Consider the following 7,805-nt stretch of genomic DNA (forward strand, 5'->3'; position numbering starts at 1 on the left):
TCAGCACTGACTGTGTGTGTGTGTAACAGGACTGAGTGTGTCAGCACTGACTGTGTGTGTGTGTGTAACAGGACTGAGTGTCTCAGCACTGACTGTGTGTGTGTGTGTGTAACAGGACTGAGTGTCTCAGCACTGACTGTGTGTGTGTGTAACAGGACTGAGTGTCTCAGCACTGACTGTGTGTGTGTGTGTGTGTGTGTGTGTGTGTGTAACAGGACTGAGTGTCTCAGCACTGACTGTGTGTGTGTGTGTGTGTAACAGGACTGAGTGTCTCAGCACTGACTGTGTGTGTGTGTGTGTGTAACAGGACTGAGTGTCTCAGCACTGACTGTGTGTGTGTGTAACAGGACTGAGTGTCTCAGCACTGACTGTGTGTGTGTGTGTGTGTGTAACAGGACTGAGTGTCTCAGCACTGACTGTGTGTGTGTGTGTGTAACAGGACTGAGTGTCTCAGCACTGACTGTGTGTGTGTGTAACAGGACTGAGTGTCTCAGCACTGACTGTGTGTGTGTGTAACAGGACTGAGTGTCTCAGCACTGACTGTGTGTGTGTGTGTGTGTGTGTAACAGGACTGAGTGTCTCAGCACTGACTGTGTGTGTGTGTGTGTAACAGGACTGAGTGTCTCAGCACTGACTGTGTGTGTGTGTGTGTAACAGGACTGAGTGTCTCAGCACTGACTGTGTGTGTGTGGGGAACAGGACTGAGTGTCTCAGCACTGACTGTGTGTGTGTGTGTGTGTAACAGGACTGAGTGTCTCAGCACTGACTGCGTGTGAGTGTGTGTAACAGGACTGAGTGTCCCAGCACTGCCTGTGTGTGTGTGTGTAACTGGACTGAGTGTCTCAGCACTGAATGTGTGTGTGTGTGTGTGTGTGTGTGTGTAACAGGACTGAGTGTCTCAGCACTGAATGTGTGTGTGTGTGTGTAACAGGACTGAGTGTCTCAGCACTGACTGTGTGTGTGTGTGTGTGTGTAACAGGACTGAGTGTCTCAGCACTGACTGTGTGTGTGTGTGTGTGTGTGTGTGTGTGTAACAGGACTGAGTGTCTCAGCACTGACTGTGTGTGTGTGTGTGTGTGTAACAGGACTGAGTGTCACAGCACTGACTGTGTGTGTGTGTGTGTAACAGGACTGAGTGTTTCAGCACTGACTGTTTGTGTGTGTGTGTGTGTGTGTAACAGGACTGAGTGTCTCAGCACTGACTGTGTGTGTGTGTAACAGGACTGAGTGTCTCAGCACTGACTGTGTGTGTGTGTAACAGGACTGAGTGTCTCAGCACTGACCGTGTGTGTGTGTGTGTGTGTGCAACAGGACTGAGTGTCCCAGTGCTGACTGTGTGTGTGTGTGTGTGTGTGTGTGTAATAGGACTGAGTGTCCCAGCGCTGACTGAGTGTGTGAGTGTGTAACAGGACTGAGTGTCTCAGCACTGACTGTGTGTGTGTGTGTGTAACAGGACTGAGTGTCTCAGCACTGACTGTGTGTGTGTGTGTGTAACAGGACTGAGTGTCTCAGCACTGACTGTGTGTGTGTGTGTGTGTGTGTGTAACAGGACTGAGTGTCCCAGCACTGACTGTGTGTGTGTGTAACAGGACTGAGTGTCTTAGCACTGACTGTGTGTGTGTGTGTGTGTGTGTAACAGGACTGAGTGTCCCCACACTGACTGTGTGTGTGTGTGTATAACAGGACTGAGTGTCTCAGCACTGACTGTGTGTGTGTGTTACAGGACTGAGTGTCTCAGCACTGACTGTGTGTGTGTGTGTGTAACAGGACTGAGTGTCTCAGCACTGACTGTGTGTGTGTGTGTGTGTGTGTGTGTGTAACAGGACTGAGTGTCTCAGCACTGACTGTGTGTGTGTGTGTGTAACAGGACTGAGTCTCTCAGCACTGACTGTGTGTGTGTGTGTGTGTGTGTAACAGGACTGAGTGTCTCAGCACTGACTGTGTGTGTGTGTGTGTGTGTGTAACAGGACTGAGTGTCTCAGCACTGACTGTGTGTGTGTGTGTGTGTAACAGGACTGAGTGTCTCAGCACTGACTGTGTGTGTGTGGGGAACAGGACTGAGTGTCTCAGCACTGACTGTGTGTGTGTGTGTGTGTGTGTAACAGGACTGAGTGTCTCAGCACTGACTGTGTGTGTGTGTGTGTGTGTGTGTGTGTAACAGGACTGAGTGTCTCAGCACTGACTGTGTGTGAGTGTGTGTAACAGGACTGAGTGTCCCAGCACTGCCTGTGTGTGTGTGTGTGTGTGTGTAACTGGACTGAGTGTCTCAGCACTGAATGTGTGTGTGTGTGTGTGTGTAACAGGACTGAGTGTCTCAGCACTGACTGTGTGTGTGTGTGTGTGTGTGTGTGTAACAGGACTGAGTGTCTCAGCACTGACTGTGTGTGAGTGTGTGTAACAGGACTGAGTGTCCCAGCACTGCCTGTGTGTGTGTGTGTGTGTGTAACTGGACTGAGTGTCTCAGCACTGAATGTGTGTGTGTGTGTGTGTGTGTGTGTGTAACAGGACTGAGTGTCTCAGCACTGACTGTGTGTGTGTGTGTGTGTGTGTGTGTGTGTAACAGGACTGAGTGTCTCAGCACTGACTGTGTGTGTGTGTGTGTAACAGGACTGAGTGTCACAGCACTGACTGTGTGTGTGTGTGTGTAACAGGACTGAGTGTTTCAGCACTGACTGTGTGTGTGTGTGTGTGTGTGTGTGTGTGTGTAACAGGACTGAGTGTCTCAGCACTGACTGTGTGTGTGTGTGTAACAGGACTGAGTGTCTCAGCACTGACTGTGTGTGTGTGTAACAGGACTGAGTGTCTCAGCACTGACCGTGTGTGTTTGTGTGTGTGTGTGTGTGCAACAGGACTGAGTGTCCCAGTGCTGACTGTGTGTGTGTGTGTGTGTGTGTGTGTAATAGGACTGAGTGTCCCAGCGCTGACTGTGTGTGTGAGTGTGTAACAGGACTGAGTGTCTCAGCACTGACTGTGTGTGTGTGTGTGTAACAGGACTGAGTGTCTCAGCACTGACTGTGTGTGTGTGTGTGTGTAACAGGACTGAGTGTCTCAGCACTGACTGTGTGTGTGTGTGTGTGTGTGTGTAACAGGACTGAGTGTTTCAGCACTGACTGTGTGTGTGTGTAACAGGACTGAGTGTCTCAGCACTGACCGTGTGTGTGTGTGTGTGTGTGTGTCTAACAGGACTGAGTGTCTCAGCACTGACTGTGTGTGTGTAACAGGACTGAGTGTCTCAGCACTGACTGTGTGTGTGTGTAACAGGACTGAGTGTCTCAGCACTGACTGTGTGTGTGTGTGACAGGACTGAGTGTCTCAGCACTGACTGTGTGTGTGTGTGTAACAGGACTGAGTGTCTCAGCACTGACTGTGTGTGTGTGTTACAGGACTGAGTGTCTCAACACTGACTGTGTGTGTGTGTGACAGGACTGAGTGTCTCAGCACTGACTGTGTGTGTGTGTAACAGGACTGAGTGTCTCAGCACTGACTGTGTGTGTGTGTGACAGGACTGAGTGTCTCAGCACTGACTGTGTGTGTGTGTGTAACAGGACTGAGTGTCTCAGCACTGACTGTGTGTGTGTGTTACAGGACTGAGTGTCTCAACACTGACTGTGTGTGTGTGTGTGTGTGTAACAGGACTGAGTGTCTCAGCACTGACTGTGTGTGTGTGTAACAGGACTGAGTGTCTTAGCACTGACTGTGTGTGTGTGTGTAACAGGACTGAGTGTCTCAGCACTGACTGTGTGTGTGTGTGTGTGTGTGTGTGTGTAACAGGACTGAGTGTCTCAGCACTGACTGTGTGTGTGTGTGTGTGTGTGTGTGTAACAGGACTGAGTGTCTCAGCACTGACTGTGTGTGTGTGTGTGTGTGTAACAGGACTGAGTGTCTCAGCACTGACTGTGTGTGTGCGTAACAGGACTGAGTGTCTCAGCACTGACTGTGTGTGTGTGTAACAGGACTGAGTGTCTCAGCACTGACTGTGTGTGTGTGTGTAACAGGACTGAGTGTCTCAGCACTGACTGTGTGTGTGTGTGTGTGTGTGTGTGTGTAACAGGACTGAGTGTCTCAGCACTGACTGTGTGTGTGTGTGTGTAACAGGACTGAGTGTCTCAGCACTGACTGTGTGTGTGTGTGTGTGTGTGTGTAACAGGACTGACTGTCTCAGCACTGACAGTGTGTGTGTGTGTAACAGGACTGAGTGTCCCAGCACTGACTGTGTGTGAGTGTGTGTAACAGGACTGAGTGTCCCAGCACTGACTGTGTGTGTGTGTGTGTGTAACAGGACTGAGTGTCTCAGCACTGACTGTGTGTGTGTGTAACAGGACTGAGTGTGTCAGCACTGACTGTGTGTGTGTGTGTAACAGGACTGAGTGTCTCAGCACTGACTGTGTGTGTGTGTGTGTAACAGGACTGAGTGTCTCAGCACTGACTGTGTGTGTGTGTAACAGGACTGAGTGTCTCAGCACTGACTGTGTGTGTGTGTGTGTGTGTGTGTGTGTGTGTAACAGGACTGAGTGTCTCAGCACTGACTGTGTGTGTGTGTGTGTGTAACAGGACTGAGTGTCTCAGCACTGACTGTGTGTGTGTGTGTGTGTAACAGGACTGAGTGTCTCAGCACTGACTGTGTGTGTGTGTAACAGGACTGAGTGTCTCAGCACTGACTGTGTGTGTGTGTGTGTGTGTAACAGGACTGAGTGTCTCAGCACTGACTGTGTGTGTGTGTGTGTAACAGGACTGAGTGTCTCAGCACTGACTGTGTGTGTGTGTAACAGGACTGAGTGTCTCAGCACTGACTGTGTGTGTGTGTAACAGGACTGAGTGTCTCAGCACTGACTGTGTGTGTGTGTGTGTGTGTAACAGGACTGAGTGTCTCAGCACTGACTGTGTGTGTGTGTGTGTAACAGGACTGAGTGTCTCAGCACTGACTGTGTGTGTGTGTGTGTAACAGGACTGAGTGTCTCAGCACTGACTGTGTGTGTGTGGGGAACAGGACTGAGTGTCTCAGCACTGACTGTGTGTGTGTGTGTGTGTGTGTGTGTAACAGGACTGAGTGTCTCAGCACTGACTGCGTGTGAGTGTGTGTAACAGGACTGAGTGTCCCAGCACTGCCTGTGTGTGTGTGTGTAACTGGACTGAGTGTCTCAGCACTGAATGTGTGTGTGTGTGTGTGTGTGTGTGTGTAACAGGACTGAGTGTCTCAGCACTGAATGTGTGTGTGTGTGTGTAACAGGACTGAGTGTCTCAGCACTGACTGTGTGTGTGTGTGTGTGTGTAACAGGACTGAGTGTCTCAGCACTGACTGTGTGTGTGTGTGTGTGTGTGTGTGTGTGTAACAGGACTGAGTGTCTCAGCACTGACTGTGTGTGTGTGTGTGTGTGTAACAGGACTGAGTGTCACAGCACTGACTGTGTGTGTGTGTGTGTAACAGGACTGAGTGTTTCAGCACTGACTGTTTGTGTGTGTGTGTGTGTGTGTAACAGGACTGAGTGTCTCAGCACTGACTGTGTGTGTGTGTAACAGGACTGAGTGTCTCAGCACTGACTGTGTGTGTGTGTAACAGGACTGAGTGTCTCAGCACTGACCGTGTGTGTGTGTGTGTGTGTGCAACAGGACTGAGTGTCCCAGTGCTGACTGTGTGTGTGTGTGTGTGTGTGTGTGTAATAGGACTGAGTGTCCCAGCGCTGACTGAGTGTGTGAGTGTGTAACAGGACTGAGTGTCTCAGCACTGACTGTGTGTGTGTGTGTGTAACAGGACTGAGTGTCTCAGCACTGACTGTGTGTGTGTGTGTGTAACAGGACTGAGTGTCTCAGCACTGACTGTGTGTGTGTGTGTGTGTGTGTGTAACAGGACTGAGTGTCCCAGCACTGACTGTGTGTGTGTGTAACAGGACTGAGTGTCTTAGCACTGACTGTGTGTGTGTGTGTGTGTGTGTAACAGGACTGAGTGTCCCCACACTGACTGTGTGTGTGTGTGTATAACAGGACTGAGTGTCTCAGCACTGACTGTGTGTGTGTGTTACAGGACTGAGTGTCTCAGCACTGACTGTGTGTGTGTGTGTGTAACAGGACTGAGTGTCTCAGCACTGACTGTGTGTGTGTGTGTGTGTGTGTGTGTGTAACAGGACTGAGTGTCTCAGCACTGACTGTGTGTGTGTGTGTGTAACAGGACTGAGTCTCTCAGCACTGACTGTGTGTGTGTGTGTGTGTGTGTAACAGGACTGAGTGTCTCAGCACTGACTGTGTGTGTGTGTGTGTGTGTGTAACAGGACTGAGTGTCTCAGCACTGACTGTGTGTGTGTGTGTGTGTAACAGGACTGAGTGTCTCAGCACTGACTGTGTGTGTGTGGGGAACAGGACTGAGTGTCTCAGCACTGACTGTGTGTGTGTGTGTGTGTGTGTAACAGGACTGAGTGTCTCAGCACTGACTGTGTGTGTGTGTGTGTGTGTGTGTGTGTAACAGGACTGAGTGTCTCAGCACTGACTGTGTGTGAGTGTGTGTAACAGGACTGAGTGTCCCAGCACTGCCTGTGTGTGTGTGTGTGTGTGTGTAACTGGACTGAGTGTCTCAGCACTGAATGTGTGTGTGTGTGTGTGTGTAACAGGACTGAGTGTCTCAGCACTGACTGTGTGTGTGTGTGTGTGTGTGTGTGTAACAGGACTGAGTGTCTCAGCACTGACTGTGTGTGAGTGTGTGTAACAGGACTGAGTGTCCCAGCACTGCCTGTGTGTGTGTGTGTGTGTGTAACTGGACTGAGTGTCTCAGCACTGAATGTGTGTGTGTGTGTGTGTGTGTGTGTGTAACAGGACTGAGTGTCTCAGCACTGACTGTGTGTGTGTGTGTGTGTGTGTGTGTGTGTAACAGGACTGAGTGTCTCAGCACTGACTGTGTGTGTGTGTGTGTAACAGGACTGAGTGTCACAGCACTGACTGTGTGTGTGTGTGTGTAACAGGACTGAGTGTTTCAGCACTGACTGTGTGTGTGTGTGTGTGTGTGTGTGTGTGTAACAGGACTGAGTGTCTCAGCACTGACTGTGTGTGTGTGTGTAACAGGACTGAGTGTCTCAGCACTGACTGTGTGTGTGTGTAACAGGACTGAGTGTCTCAGCACTGACCGTGTGTGTTTGTGTGTGTGTGTGTGTGCAACAGGACTGAGTGTCCCAGTGCTGACTGTGTGTGTGTGTGTGTGTGTGTGTGTAATAGGACTGAGTGTCCCAGCGCTGACTGTGTGTGTGAGTGTGTAACAGGACTGAGTGTCTCAGCACTGACTGTGTGTGTGTGTGTGTAACAGGACTGAGTGTCTCAGCACTGACTGTGTGTGTGTGTGTGTGTAACAGGACTGAGTGTCTCAGCACTGACTGTGTGTGTGTGTGTGTGTGTGTGTAACAGGACTGAGTGTCTTAGCACTGACTCTGTGTGTGTGTGTGTGTGTGTGTAACAGGACTGAGTGTCCCCACACTGACTGTGTGTGTGTGTATAACAGGACTGAGTGTCTCAGCACTGACTGTGTGTGTGTGTTACAGGACTGAGTGTCTCAGCACTGACTGTGTGTGTGTGTGTGTGTGTGTGTGTAACAGGACTGAGTGTCTCAGCACTGACTGTGTGTGTGTGTGTGTAACAGGACTGAGTGTCTTAGCACTGACTGTGTGTGTGTGTGTAACAGGACTGAGTGTCTCAGCACTGACTGTGTGTGTGTGTGTGTGTGTAACAGGACTGAGTGTCTCAGCACTGACTGTGTGTGTGTGTGTGTGTGTGTGTGTGTAACAGGACTGAGTGTCTCAGCACTGACTGTGTGTGTGTGTTACAGGACT

The sequence above is a fragment of the Scyliorhinus torazame genome, chromosome 24 (assembly GCF_047496885.1).
Source record: "Scyliorhinus torazame isolate Kashiwa2021f chromosome 24, sScyTor2.1, whole genome shotgun sequence".
Lineage (NCBI taxonomy): Eukaryota > Metazoa > Chordata > Chondrichthyes > Carcharhiniformes > Scyliorhinidae > Scyliorhinus > Scyliorhinus torazame.